This window comes from Schistocerca cancellata, chromosome 2 (assembly GCF_023864275.1).
Source record: "Schistocerca cancellata isolate TAMUIC-IGC-003103 chromosome 2, iqSchCanc2.1, whole genome shotgun sequence".
NCBI lineage: Eukaryota > Metazoa > Arthropoda > Insecta > Orthoptera > Acrididae > Schistocerca > Schistocerca cancellata.
In genome coordinates, this window is record NC_064627.1 from 342,915,314 (window position 1) to 342,929,781 (window position 14,468).

Below are 14,468 nucleotides of genomic sequence, written 5' to 3' on the forward strand. Positions count from 1 at the left end.
TTATATACTCGCAGTTTAAGAACAGCAGAGGGCATCTAAAGCTTCCTTGAGAGACCACAGGAGTAACCTTGGTTTCCCTAGATGACTTCCTGTCAGTTACCATGAACTGTAAGTTAGCATGAACTCTGATGTTTCTCACATAAAATCACGAACCTAGTCGCAAACGTGAGGCGAATATCACTTATTTATTCGTGTTAATAATACGTCAGTATTGTTTCGCAAGAACGAATTTTCTGAATCCTTGCTGGCAATTCGTCAAAAAGTCATTTTATTTGTGATCTTTCATAATGTTGTGTATAGTGTATGTTGAATCCTGCCTATTCATCGAATATTGGATGTCTAGGGAACATGCTTTCGTAGATCCTTAGACAACATTGAAACAAATCGTGTTAAAGAGTTTTTTTTATAAAATAAAAAAAGATTACAATGCTTAACTTTGTGGTTATACAGATGTGTCGCTTGCAAAGGGCGACATGCTAAATGATCAATATTCTTCCGTATAACAATTCCGAGACTGAGATACATAGAATGTACGAGCAAAGTAATGAGTGATGATGCTTCTGTGCCGGCAGGAGTGGCCGAGCGGTTCTAGGCGCTTCAGTCTGGAACCGCGCGACCGCTACGGTCGCAGGTTCGAATCCTGCCTCGGGCATGGATGTGTGTGATGTCCTTAGGTTAGTCAGGTTTAAGTAGTTGTAAGTTCTAGGGGACTGATGACCTCAGACGTTAAGTCCCATAGTGCTCAGAGCCATTTTTTGATGCTTTTGTCCTAGTTGCTAGTCTTGACGCTGCTGTAGAACTGGGCCACGGCCAGTCGGGCGCGAAGCTTATGTCCTCTTCGCATAGAGGCCGCTACTGTCGCGTTGTCGTCCTGGAAAGTGGTCGGTCAGCGTGCAACTGTCTGACGTCTTCTTCACAGCCCTCTCTGCTTTGCCGTTCCCGACTGGCGTGCCGGCGCTTGCTTTTACGCTGTAACATTTATTCCCCCAAAGTGAAGTACCGTCATCATATAGGGAACACGACAACGGTGGGCGAGGCAGGAGCATGGATGTTGCGATGGACTGGAAGCTGTGGTGCAGGGGACGGCAGACGTCCAGTCTTACCCCGCCAACTGGCCTTCCCCTGGAAGACGACCAGAAGGGTCCGCGTCCACCTCCTGTGGCCCATAACCAATGGTAGAAGGCGTCAGCTGCTGATGGGTCCAGCTCCATCCGTAGAACGAGAGGAGGCGGAGGAGACGAAGGCTCCGTCTCCGTGGGGTCATCCTGCGGTGTTGTGATGACACTCTCTGGCGGCTGCGGTGGCAGCGCTGCTCTTGGGAGCTGTGAATCTGGGGGAAGAAAGGATCACCGTGCACATAACAGTGGTGAATTTGATTGGGATCTCGCCTCGTGCCCACCATCTGCTGCTGCTAAAATCCATGGAAATCACAATATCATCCGGCGCAAAGCGATACATGGCAACCAAAGTACATTTTCCGGGAATGGGAGTGCTAGTTTTAGACACGCGTGGAGAGCCTAACAGTTCATATGTGTTATGATTCAGCAGTGTAACAGAGGCACCCATGTCCAACCAAAATTTCATACATTTACCACTAATATGCAAATTAACGAAAAGCTTGTTGGACTGGTGTTGCATTGAAGAAAGTGTTTGCTTGCTAGTTTTGCATTGCATTTATTACATGGGCCTTGTGACTAGATTTTCGTGAGTGGGCAGAACTCTTATGTTTATTTCATTGCAAATATACGGATTGTATGTGGCTTTTCCTTCCACAAGCGTAACACTGTGCTTATCTGGATTGGTGTTGGTGCTGTGAATAGCACCAAGAGTATAACTTAATTCCGTTCGCCCGTTTAGAGAGATGTGTACGCGGTGCAGAGAACTGTTTATGCGGCATGGCATGCGCATGCTGTCGCTGCCTACTGGGCCAGTCATAAGCAAAGGACGACTCAAACCAACAAACTGGTGTCTGCTCAGATTCCTCGGCCGACATGACACCTGAATCGTACTGATCTAGTCTTTGCAGTACGTGCTGAAATGATGGATCGGACTGTTTCAAAACCTGTTCTCTAAGTCTGACATCAGTTACATCCTACAAAATCAAATCATGTAACATAACATCTGAATATAAAGCACCACAAGCACATTTGAATCTGCATTTACTCGTCATACCCTGCAAGTCAGTTACCCACTCGCGATAAGTTTGTTCCGACCGTTTCTTGCAACGAAAGAATTGGTACCTAACTGCCACAACATTCGCTTGTTCAAATGGTTCAAATGGCTCTGAGTACTATGGGACTTAACATCTGAGGTCATCAGTCCCCTAGATCTTAGAACTACTTAAACCTAACTAACCTAAGGACATCACAGACATCCATGCCCGAGGCAGGATTCGAACCTGCGACCGTCACGCGGTTCTGGACTGAAGCGTCTAGAACCGCTCGGCCACAGCGGCCGGTCATTCGCTTGTTGGTCATAATAGTTAGTTAGCGAATCTACAACCTGATCATAGGAAAGGTCACTCGGAGTGGCGTTAGGAAACAATTTCTGAATGAGGCGAAAAACTGCACTTCCTATTGTGGACAAAAAGTAATATAGTTTCACAGTACCTGGTACACTGTGAGCAATTATGTGAGCTTCAAACTGTTGCCACCACTCGAGCCATTCTTCTTGTTGTTCTTTAAACTGATGAAAAGGAGATATGGCACTCAGAGCTGCAGTAGGTGCCTGCTGCACTCTATTTGTTTAATTCGCCATTAGCCGCTGGACTGTGTTTAGCGCGGGGCAATTTGTTGAGGGTGAAACTGAAACATGTATGTTAGCTGCGTTGCATCTGTCGCTTGCAGGTGTGGTGCCTGAGCAGTGGGTTGGAGAGGTGGGTTGCTCGTTCTGGGAGAGACAAATGGAATAGCCGGCCGAAGTGGCCGCGCCGTTCTGGCGCTGCAGTCTGGAACCGCGAGACCGCTACGGTCGCAGGTTCGAATCCTGCCTCGGGCATGGATGTGTGTGATGTCCTTAGGTTAGTTAGGTTTAACTAGTTCTAAGTTCTAGGGGACTAATGACCTCAGCAGTTGAGTCCCATAGTGCTCAGAGCCATTTGAACCAACAAATGCAATAAACAGACAAGGCAAGCGATAAAAGTAAGCACATAAGAAAAGAAAATTTCCCCAACGCCCACCTGAAAACACTGATTAGCAAAAACACTATAAGAGATACTGTTAAAGCAAGTAAACACGCCCCTGCAACGAAAAGACAAGGTAGAATTAAGGCGCCAGCAAAACACAATAGGCCACGAAAAATCAAAAATTTGTGACAGCCAGGTGCGGGATTCTTTTCACTCGTCACCAATTGTTTGTCCAGCGAACCGAGAAAGTAAATTTCCTAGAACCCCCATCTATGACGACTAGGCAAGATTCAACAATATACAGGGTGTTTAAAGAAGTCATTCGATTTGATACATCTATATTTCTGAAACTAATAAACATATACAATAAATTTTATTTTAAGACGAATGGGAAATTCAAAAAGCTTTTTTATCATACCTTTTCATAGGTGTTCAATATGCCTCCCTTTAGATGCACTGCATATGTGAATGCGGTATGCAAATTGTTCCCACACTGCAGCGAGCATGCCTTGAGTTACAGCTTCCACAGCTGCTGTTATGCGAGGTCTTAGGTCATTTATCGTTATTGGTAATGGAGACACATAAACAGAGTCTTTTATAAACCCTCACAAGAAATAATCGTATACAGTCAGGTCTGGTGAACTTGGAGGCCAGTAATGTAAGGCTGAATCATTTGGTCCAGTGTGACCAATCAATCGTTCAGCAATCCTTTGATTTAAAAATTCCCACAATGCCAGATGCCTGGATGGCGGTGCTCCATACTGTTGTTAAATGAAGTCGTTCGAATCAGTTTCTGACTGTGGAAATGAAAGTTTTCAAGCATATCGAGGTGTGCGCTTCCTGTAACAGTGTTCTCGGCAAAGAAAAATGGACCATACACCTTTTCCCATGAAACTGCGCGTATTACATTAAATTTTGGAGAGCCCCTGTCACGTTGTACAACTTCATGTGGTTGTTCCGTACAGCATATTCTCACATTATGACGGTTCACCTTTCCGTTTAAATGGATGTTGCCTCGTCATCAAACACTGAGCGTGGAAGAAAACTGTCATCCTCCAACTTGCCAAGAACGAAATTACAGACTCCACACATCGTTTTTGTCACGTTCACGAAGAGATTGCAGTAGCTGGATTTTGTATGGTTTCAGGTGTAAAAGTTGACCTAACACGCGCCAGATGGACACTGGGGGCATGTTGAACTGTCGAGCTGTACGGCGACCGGATTTCTGCGGACTCCTTGTGAAACTATGGCGGATGCGTTCGACATCTGTCAGTCACTCGGGGACGGCCCTATGATTTGCCTTTACACAAACAACCTGTTTCTAGGAATTGTTGATGCCATCGTCTAATGCTCTGTGCTGCAGGTGGATCCATACCATATCTAGTGCGAAAGTATCGCTGAACGGTTATTAGTGACTGCGCAAAATGTAGAACGCAAAACGCTTTCTCTTGTCCTGACACCACCGCTGCTACCTAGCGGGAACCATGTACAACTCGAGAGTTTGCAATTTCCAACGGTACTTTGTTCGAGAACGTATCTCAAATAACATAATAGTTGTGATTTTTTTAAATCGGGTGATTCTTTTTGATACACCCTGTATGTTCCAAAATCCGCCAGTACTTCCCTGCTACCTTCAGAACTTCTCAGTTGTCAGAGACGTATTGATGAGAAGAGCTACTGGCCGAGACAAGACTGACAGGGTGGGACGGCAGTGGAATAGTCTGTAAGTGGATCGAAGGAACAAAAATTTGCCTCTGACTGCAAAAACGATATTCAATTTCCTTATTTTGTGTCACGATCGGGCTACCAGCTCCGTCCTAAGATGCACCTGGTGTGTATGAGGTCGTGCTGAAAACTAATGCCGCCGAATTTTTAATGTGTAAACTCTTAAAGGTTTTTAAATAAAACAAACGGTATAACGTACTACATTTTTATTCTTCATGTCTACATATTTATTTCTCAACATAGTTACCCTGGTGACGAACACATCTCTCCCAACGAGAGAACCCTTTTGCTGATTCCGTCACAGTAGAATGTTCGTTGACAGAAGCACAACCTCACATTTGCCTACACGGCTTCAATACTATCAAAGTAAGTTCTGGAAAGGGCCAAGTCAGGAGTGTATGGTGGATGATCGATGACAGTGAACCCAAGGCGTCGGATTGGTGCAGGTGCCGGCCAGAGTGGCCGAGCGGTTCTAGGCGCTACAGTCTGGAACCACGCGACCGCTGCGCTCGCAGATTCGAATCCTGCCTCGGGCATGGATGTGTGTGATGTCCTTAGGTTAGTTAGGTTTAAGCAGTTCTAAGTTCTAGGGGAATGATGACCTCAGAAGTAAAGTCCCATAGTGCTCACCACCATTTGAAAGATTTTGAACCATTAGTGCAGCTGTCACAGCGCTTGTATGTGATCTGGCATTGCCATGCTGAAAGAGAGGGTTTTCCACGTGTTGATGAACTCTTCGAATTCGGAACTCGATTACAGCACGCTATTTCTCACACACCGACGTAGGTACGTTACATACAACGATGTTACATGCTACTATTCGGAGCCCTCTAGTGACGGACGGTCGGAACTTGCGTCACCGAAGCTGGAAAGTTGGCCGAGTAATATACATGACATGTCATAACTCAAATAATAATGAGAATAAAATAAAGAATTGGGAGAGATTTTTTAGCACGCCCACGTCCATCGAATCTATATGAGCTATGTGAATGTATGCTTTCCCGGCGTATACAGCTGGCGAGATATACAGCATTGCCTGCGAATGTGGTGTGCAGTATATTGGTCAAACGCAGCGCTGCATCTCTAAAAGGTGCGAGGAACACATCAGGCATGTTCGACTTGGACAGATAGAGAAATCTGCTATAGCTGAACATAGCATCAAAGGAAACCACACCTTTGATTTCGAAAACACCAGAGTGCTATGCCGAGCCGGGAGCTATTGGGATAGCGTCATTAAAGAATCAATAGAAATACGGGTCCACGAGAATCTTGTGAACAGGGACGAAGGCTATCAACTGAGCGCGGCCTGGAATCCAGCATTAGCCGCAATACGCCAGGAACGCAACAAGAACCGTCCAGCTCACGAGACGCGATCAGAATGCTCTGACGGAGACACGAACGGCGCACCCGCTTCCCCCTCCACCCCGCCCGCCGGCTCCTCTTGACCCAGCCTCCCGCGGCCAAGTGGTGGGGGGCACATCGCAGGTATAAAGGTACCGGCATCCGCAAAGTCTCGGCACTTCGCCAGAAGATGATGAGTATGTCACTCGTCGAAACGTCGCAGTTTGAAGACACCGCCACCCGGCTGGAAGCCCGAGAACTCTTCGCCAGCTATATGAGCTGTTTTTCCTAGGATTGCAGCTTGTCATCAAGCTGTAATCCTAGGAAAAACGTACATAGTATCATTTATATGTATACTCTGTCAGTCCAAAATGTAGCAAGACTATGTTAATAAAAGATAGGGAAAAGTTTAGACCTTGGATTCAGTGCTTCAGGTGTTCTAGATAGTTTCCCCGCCTCCAACCCCTTCTCTCCACCCCTCTCCCCCCACTTGAGTAGAACGCACCTCTCCCTCCACTTAACGCACAGAACGTTCGAACGACTTTCTGAAACTGTCAGGAAAGTTCTGCTTTAGAATGTTGTTAAACTTACGCGTCACATCGGCTGTAATGTCGATTCTGTTGTTATGTTCACCTGAGTTACTGCACTTCGTGGTTTAGTGGGAGGTTCATACTGATAATAATGAGCCTCGCCCCTCGTTATGATTTTTTTCCAGAAAAAGGAATGTTCACGTTTTGCATTTCCATAAAGTTGCGGCAGGCGTCTACGCTTCGCTGTTTTTGTTCGGGAGTCCAGTTGTGCGGGCCAAACTTTGTACACAGTTTATTTTCTTCAAAACGTTCTGGGCAATGCCTTGAGCACCTGATTAAGAAATGTTGCTCCACTGCGACTTGTCACATAATAAGGTTGAAAAACTACGACTGGACGTCCATCACTTAACACTGCCTGTTCACTACTATCTGATCTAATGCACGTCTGTTATTTACAGTTGTTAGTTCAAGCTGCCACTGTAACTGTCACTCAGACGTCGCTTATACACCACGAATAAAACCTGTCCCTGAACTTTTTGGGCAGCCAGTGTATATACTAGGTGCAATTGAGGCTGGGGCTTCTTGCCGCAAACTCGATCATGACATAATAAAAAGAAACTGAAATCATTGAAGAGATTGTTTTTCCAGTCAGAGGCAAATTTTTCCTAATCTCAACTTATCATACGACATCACTACAGAAAGCTGAAACATAATCTGAAAATGCTTTTAAGAGCCTGTGGCGAACACTTAAGCGTGAATTGGAGAATAGTCATGAAGATGTTGATGCAGAAGAGAACCTGCGAGGGCGGATTGTGAGTCGTGCTTGGATAGCTCAGTCGACAGAACACATACTCATGAATAAGCTCCCAGGTTTGAATGCCGGTGCAGCATCAGTTTTAACCCTCGCATTACCATTGAGGGGGGGGGGGGAATGGGGAGGGGGGGAGAGGGAGGGGTACTTCATGCCCACCTTTCGAAAATACTGTTATCTAGTCATGCGCCTTTTATTTTAAAATTTTGAAAAAAAATTATCGTTTATAATGGTTTCTTCCCCAGATTCAATAGCTGTTCTAAATGTTTCACTGAAATTTTATAACAAAAGTTTAAACCTTAGCAGTAGATGTGACTTCAATAGAAATATCATATTCATATTTTCAGGTTCAGGACCCTACTTACGCATCAGCATGTACTTAAAAGTATGTTGTGAATAAAGGCCAATGACAGTATTTCTTTTAAATTTTTGTGACGGTCGTTAAGTATCGTCCCTTGGTTATTGAAAAAGCATTGGTATTGCTAAGAATGTTCTAGAAGATTTACTTACACATCACTACCTATTTAGAAAGCGTATTATTAATAAAAGTTAATAACAGTTAACGAAATTTGTATTTTTTAAAATTTTTGAGTTTGGCATTCAGTACTCCTCCCTCCAATCGTCGTGACCCCCCTCACCACCCCCCCCCCCCCCCCCGGGTGTACACGGTATGGATAACAGCATGGTTCTGCTAAGGTTAATCTGATTAGCGCACGGTTCGCCGTAGAGTGGAAAATCATTCTTGATCTCTCAGGAAGTCTATTTGCAGTGTACCCTCCACTGAGAAGTGAGACTGAATCGGTTCGGATGAATCTCCCTTCTTTTTTAGGCAGTAACCCAGTACACGGTTTTCTAGTTATGACACATCACGTACTGCTCGCCGAGGATGTATATTGCTTCCCCTGGGTGTGGGTTGGGAAGAGGCAGGGAAGAGGTTGGCACCACTGTGCTCGATCGGCGCCGCATCACCTGGCCTGGAGACGCATCCGCCCCCCGATGAATATTCAGCCAGCGGCGGCGCCGGGAATGGTTCCATCAGCCGCACCTTGCTCCTCACCCCCTGCTCCGGAGCTCTCACTTCCCTCCGCTCACCCAAGAACAGCCCACTTCGCACTGAGGGCTTCCTTCGCCTGTTTTAATGCCGCTTTCAGCTGCAATCTTATTTAGAACGTAGGAAACTAATAACCTCGGTGTTAGGCTCAAGCCATTGCATTGACGTGAGAGATTATTGCTTGGAACACCTTTTCTTCTCGGTCATTTTGGGCTGAAAAAAATGCGGAATTTGCTATGGAATTTTCCCACTTCAGCCCCGATAGTTTCATGAAGCTCGTACGGAAAGATATAGCTGTCCATTCTTTCCGAGCGCTCTACGAGATTGGAATAACAGAATTACGAAGATGGTTCGATGAGCTCTCTGCCAGTACTTGAATGTGATTTGCAGAGTATCCATGTAGATGTAGATGCAGAATGCCAACATAATTGTGACTAAGACGTCTACACTACCCGATCAGAACTATCCAGACATCCCTATGTAATGCAGAATTGACTACCAGATGTCACGAGAGGCGGAGCGGCCAGTATAAAAGGAGGCGGAGTAGAGAGAAGCAGAAGATAGAGAAGCAGAACGGGTCGCTCAGAAGAGCTCAGTGACTTCGAACGCGGACTAGTTGCTCGATGTCATCTGAGTGACAAATCCATCATGGATGCTCAACCTTTCTAAAGCTGCCCAAGTCGACTGTGATATGGTTGTGAAGTGGGAAAGCGAAGGAACAACCACACCTAACCAAAACCAGGCAGACCTCACGTGTTGACGGCAGCGATCGTCGAGAATTTCGGAGTGTGGTTTTAAAAAGTCACTTGGAATCAGCGGAAAAAACTCTTGAGTTCCCAAGTGCTACCAGCAGCCCAGTGATTGCGCGTAAGAGCTTTGAAAGAATCGGGTGCAATGGTCGAGTGGTATAAACAGTGACGGCACTAGATTGTGGATGACTGAACGCGAGTGATTTGGAGTGGTGAATCACGCCGTATTCTGTAGCAACCCGGCGGAAATGTTTAGTTTGGAGAATTGCTGGAGAACACTAGCTACTGTCATGAACAGTGCCAGCCGTTATGTACGGCGGAGGTGGCGTTGCGCTGTGGGTGGTATGGCTAGAGAGCAGTTCCTTTATTGCTCTTAAGAAAACGGTAAATGCGGAAGGACATCAAAACATTTTACAGCACTGTGTACTGTGTTCAGTAGAGGAACTCTTGGGAAGAGATGATTGTATCAGCGTGACAGATACGGCAGCGTGTGTGGAGACCAACATACCTGAAATGGACTGCCCTGGCCAGGGTCCAGAACTGAACTCAATGAAACAGTTTGGAGGTCATTAGAACGTCGACTTCTCTTCAGACGTCGAACATCGCTAGTTACTCTGGTTTCCGCTGCTATTCCTCCACAAACATTCAGACACTTAATTGAAAGTGTTCAATGTTCAAGTCGCCGTAAAGGCGAAAGGTGGACTCATCCAGTATTAATCTCCACTAATAGGGGTCCAAACACTATTGATCAGACTGTGTACATTCGTTGATCGCAAGCCACCATACGCTGTGTGAAGGTTTGATGTTCGTGTACAATGACGGTTTTGAGAACGAAAATCTCCTCTATAAAAATCGACATGGATTCTATAAACAGAGATCTTGAGAAACTCAACTCGCTCTGTTCGTCCATAACGTCCAGAGATCGTAGACATCGACGTCCGGGTTGATGCCGTATTTCTTGACTTCAGAAAGGCATCCAGTATTGTTCTACGTTATCATTAATGAACAAAACACAATTTTACCACGAGTCGGACCATATTCGTAATTGTGGATCCAGGAATTATCACAGAACTCAAGTTTTCTAAGGAAGTGTGGCAGGACCCAGTTAGGGTGGTCCATTGATCGTAACCGGGCAAAATATCTCACGAAATAAGCGTCATCATTAAAGCATAGGGATTTACTTCATCACTACAGATGAGAGTAATCGATATTTCGTTACACACACACACACACACACACACACACACACACACACAAATTGTTCAATTGGCTCTGAGCACTATGGGACTTAACTGCTGAGGTCATCAGTCCCCTAGAACTTATAACTACTTAAACCTAACTAACCTAAGGACAGCACACACATCCATGCCCGAGGCAGGATTCGAACCTGCGACCGTAGTGGTCGCGCGGTCCCAGACTGTAGCGCCTAGAACCGCTCGGTCACAGCAGCCAGCGCGCGTCACACACACACACACACACACACACACACACACACACAAACGCAACTTAAACGTCTTTATTTACCAGACCAGGGCGGAACATTGTGGAAGAAAATCTAAAGGCGAGAAACATGTATAGTTCGACGCCAGTATTTAGAGCTTCTGAATCTCGCTAATGAACAGAGCATGCCGAGTTTCATACTATCGATTCCTGAGGAACCGTTGTTGGTACTATAAAAAAATACGATTTTACCATCTTTCGCGTTTAACTTCCGTGTTTTGTCGTATTCGAGACCTAAGATTCCAAGACTTTTTCGTAAGATTGTGTGTTTTATACCACGGAGGCTCTACTGTTTCAAGCGTATACTTAAGATGCTACTTTCTGTTTCCATGTCTTAGCAATTAAATAAATACGTCAAAGTCTTGGTCGTACACTCAGTTTATTTGGAATTACTTTAATCGTCACAGTTCGTTTACCAACATCACAAACGGCGTTACGTGAAAACTTCGAAAGTACGTTGCACATGTCGTCCCACGTTAAGACCAATGCCAAATAAGACTGGCACATTGTCAGGAGAGAGTTTAAGTTCAGTACATTCTGAAGACGCTGTTCTGTTACGGTACGATTAACAGGTGCATCCAAGCGTGAGAATGAAATGGTGCGGTAACTGGAAACGTAGTCCAAGGTTGAAGTACGCGGAGATAAATCGTCAAAATTGGACACAGTCACCGTGAAATTCGTGGTAGCCTATATGGACCAAATGTACTGTAGCGAGCCACAAAGAAATGGAGCCAACAAGGCCGCAGAGATGTGGGTGAGGCTGATCAGAAAGGAAGGCCAGTGACATCGAAAACGGATGACAATGCCTAAGGAATCAGTCACAGATTTTATGATCATGAAGACGTTCACGCAGCGGTTCTTGAATGGCTCTGTGACAACGGTGCGGATTTCTACCGTCGACGGACTGAACAGTTGGCAGAACGTTCCGACCATTGTTTAGAGTCTCGGTTACTTCGTTCAGAAACAGTGTAATGTATCTGTGGCAATTTGAAGTATAGTGCAGCATTCAATAAAATGTACTTGTCCATGCCTTGTAATGTGTAATTTACTCTCTGAAGTACTTAATTCATTAATATAACGAAAATCGACAATTTAGGTGTCCGCAGCTCGTGGTCGTGCGGTAGCGTTCTCGCTTCCCGCGCCCGGGTTCCCGGCTTCGATTCCCGGCGGGGTCAGGGATTTTCTCTGCCTAGTGATGACTGGGTGTTGTGTGCTGTCCTTAGGTTAGTTAGGTTTAAGTAGTTCTAAGTTCTAGGGAACTGATGACCATAGATGTTAAGTCCCATAATGCTCAGAGTCATTTGAACCAATTTAGGCGACTGTGAATAAAAATCCATCTACTATGATTTTCGATTCTGGAACTGCTTAGATATTTTTTTTCTATATTTCATTTACCGAAGAATCCGACACTCTGAGGGGAGTTTTTGGAAGTTTCTGTCTGTTTATGACGCTGCTTTGTTACAGAAGAAAACCAGAAGAGAAAGAAACATTTATTAAAGCCAATATGTTTTTGTTGTTGATTGAAGTACGAAGCGTTTCTAAAATTTAATTCAAAGGAATTACAAAATTATGAGCACTGATGCACATTAGTGAATAAACTTACTACTAGTATTTTGGTGACTCAGAGTTGTATGTAGTGCCTCAAAATGAGCGACCAAGACTACGTATGGCTGGTTTCATAAATACAGAGGATAGGCAAAATAATATGAGCAATGCTAGTAATGGGTTAGTTGTGTTTGATGGTCAACAACGCAGCTACGGCACTTGTCGCGCTGGACTGTGCGTGTTCAGTACGGACTAAGCATCACTGCAGGTTGTTTACGAGTAGTGGACACTCCATATGTGCATTCAGAGGCCGAGGTTGACGTGCAATGAAAGACATAAGAGTCCCAAAGAGGGTACTTTATGGGGGCCCGATTAGCTGGAGTATCAATAACCAAGACTGCCAACTTATTGTTTCAAGAGTGACTATTTCAACAGTCATGACAGCCTACACATGGCTCTGAGCACGACGGGACTTAACATCTGAGGTCATCAGTCCCCTGGAACTTAGAAATACTTAAACCTAACTAACCTAAGGACATCACACACATCCATGCCCGAGGCAGGATTCGAACCTGTGACCGTAGCGGTCGTGCGGTTCTAGACTGAAGCGCCTAGAACTAATCGGCCACACTGGTCGACTCCGAAACCATTAGTGGCAACAGCCAGTGCAAAGAAGCGTGAGATATGGTGTCATGAGCATAAATCCTGGAAGGCTGATCAGTGGAAACACGTCATATGGTCTGACGAATCAACGATTTAGTTATTTCCAATATGGGGCTGGGATTACATCTGGAGAACGCAAAAAAAACTACAATCCTGGTTCCTTGATTCCAACGGTTAAGAATGGAGGTGGAAGTGTCATGGCGTGGGCAGCCATATCGCGGTATTCTGCTGGTCCCATCATTACTCTCAAAGGCCTTGTTACAGCCAAACGATTATGAGAACATTTTAGGTGATCAGGTGCACCCCATGATTCAAATGTTGTTCCCCAACAATGATGTCATATTTCGGGACGACAATGCACCCATTCACACAACCAGGACAGTACAATCGTGGTATGAGGAGCATACAACTGAACTGCAGCGTCTTCCCTAGCCAGAACAGCCCCCGGACTAGAATCGTGCAGCTGTTCGCATGTCAGTAACTGCCCTCACTCGAACTTCCCATGCCAGCAAGCCCAATGTTACCGAGCTACATCTTGTTAAGAGTGATTAAAATTATTGAAACGAAATCCAAAATGAAAATAACAAAAACTAGTGTGGCCAGAACCTGTGTTGTAAAAGGTAGTGCTTCAACAAAAATGCTCTCTAGGCTCCTTAAAAGCACTCTACGTAATTAGATACTGGTTTGAAACTTCCTGGCAGATTAAAACTGTGTGCCCGACCGAGACTCGAACTCGGGACCTTTGCCTTTCCTGGGCAAGTGCTCTACCAAGTGAGCTACCGAAGCACGACTCACGGCCGGTACTCACAGCTTTACTTCTGCCAGTACCTCGTCTCCTACCTTCCAAACTTTACAGAAGCTCTCCTGCGAACCTTGCAGAACTAGCACTCCTGAAAGAAAGGATTTTGCGGAGACATGGCCTAGCCACAGTCTGGGGGATGTTTCCAGAATGAGATATTCACTCTGCAGCGGAGTGTGCGCTGATATGAAACTGCAAGGTTCGCAGGAGAGCTTGAAAGGTGGCTACACTGAGCCACAGCGCCAGAGATTGCGCCAAAGAGTATTATTCAGCCGCCTCCACTGGCAGTTCTTGTCGAGAAGTCGTGGTGGGCAGTTCTTGTTCAGATGTAGTGGAGAGTGCTTGTCGAGATGTCGTAGTGGAGAGTAGTTGTTCAGATGCGGTGGTAGAGAGTGCTTGTCGTGAGGTCGGAGTAGAGAGTTGTTGTTGAGATGTCGTAGTGGAGAGTGCTTGTTCCATGTTTTATGCAGTTTTGATGGGCTAGACAGCAGATGTTGTTCGAAATGGAGATATTGTAACGATCAGAGTGCTTTTCGTCAATATATATGAGGTAACCCCCCCCCCCCCCATGAACCATGGACCTTGCCGTTGGTGGGGAGGCTTGCGTGCCTCAGCGATACAGATAGCTTT